Here is a 1402-nt window from a genome sequence, read left to right on the forward strand (position 1 = left end):
CAGGTTGAAAAACGTGCTCGTTGCCATCTTGAGGTGGATTAAAAGCGACCAATACTGCACGACTGTCCCCATTAAAAATAACCATTGCAATCGCAGATCCAATTTTCGCCCATTCCATGTAGGTTAGAATTTCTGGAATAGGATCGATGTTTTTGTAGGTCCATTTAGCTAAAGATTTTAGAGAGCTTTTGTCCAAAGGAAGGTTTTTTCTTCTAATTAAAGCTTTCAGATGGTGATACGTTTCAAGATTGTCCCCTGAACGGGAAGCTCCCATTGTTGCCGTTTCTATTTTTATATATTTTTTTGTAGTTTTGCGATTTTTTTATTTTTTTCGTTGTTAAGGGTTTCGGAGACGGGGAAGGAAGGGAAGGGATATCCTCTGCGCTCACCTCTCCTGGCGATCGATCAGCGTTGAAGGGATGGGGGACTCGCCGCGGCGGAGGTCCACAGCAACAGGGAAACTGCCGGAGCCACAGGGTTTCGAACACCCCTGTGGTTGATACCCAGGGTGCGCTCTCTGGATTCTCCGCTAGAACACAGAGATCACAGGTGAGCCACGCGTCTGGGCGCCATTTGTCGGAATTGGTTAGAAAAGGCAACCAGCCAGCTCAGTGTGGGGTCGACATAGCCGAATCAAACTTTATTAAAATGGAGGATTTTTATAGGGATTGGGGAAGAAGGTTCAGGAATTTGGGAGGAGCATGCTAATCCTCCAACCAGGATTGGGTATGGGAGAATACATAAACATAGGGAACATATACATATGTATGAAGGGGATAGACAGTAACAAGGAAAACAGTGATTGGTTGAGCTGCTGTGGTTCCACGAACCGCCCAATGACAGCTGACACCAGCTCTTGAGCACGTCTGTGGCAACGACTTGCAACATGATGACAGTTCAAGCTGCAGCTCCGCAATAACATCACACCTTAAAATCCCTTACAACACAGGCTGTTCAACTACCATAATTATGCTCTTTATAATCACAAAAACTGCCTCCAACAATGTATTTACAGAAGTACTTCTCCCCCCTTTATATCAGTCCAAGGAGGAGTAGCAGTTCCTTTCTCCATTCTCGGAGCTCCAGGTTTCTTCAGTAGTTCTGCAGCACTCTCGTCAGAGCCGGAACTTTTTCATCTCTCTCTCGCTCTGTGTCGGCCTCCAGGGCTAGGCCTACCCCCCTCCTGGGCTAGGACACTTGCTTACTACGGATCTTCTTCCACGGAGTTACAGGGGATAATGGCTTATAAGTCATTAATAACCAGATCATTAATAACCAGATCATAAGAACTTGGCAGTGCTGGGTTAATGGTTGGTACTGACAATATTAGAGGTCTTTTCCAATCTCACTGATTCTATGGTTCCAGTCTGTGATTCAAAGTTTGCTTTGCTTTTGCTGACAG

This window comes from Empidonax traillii, unplaced genomic scaffold (genome assembly GCF_003031625.1).
Source record: "Empidonax traillii isolate 1590-97213 ecotype Southwest subspecies unplaced genomic scaffold, ASM303162v1 scaffold190:size869923, whole genome shotgun sequence".
NCBI lineage: Eukaryota > Metazoa > Chordata > Aves > Passeriformes > Tyrannidae > Empidonax > Empidonax traillii.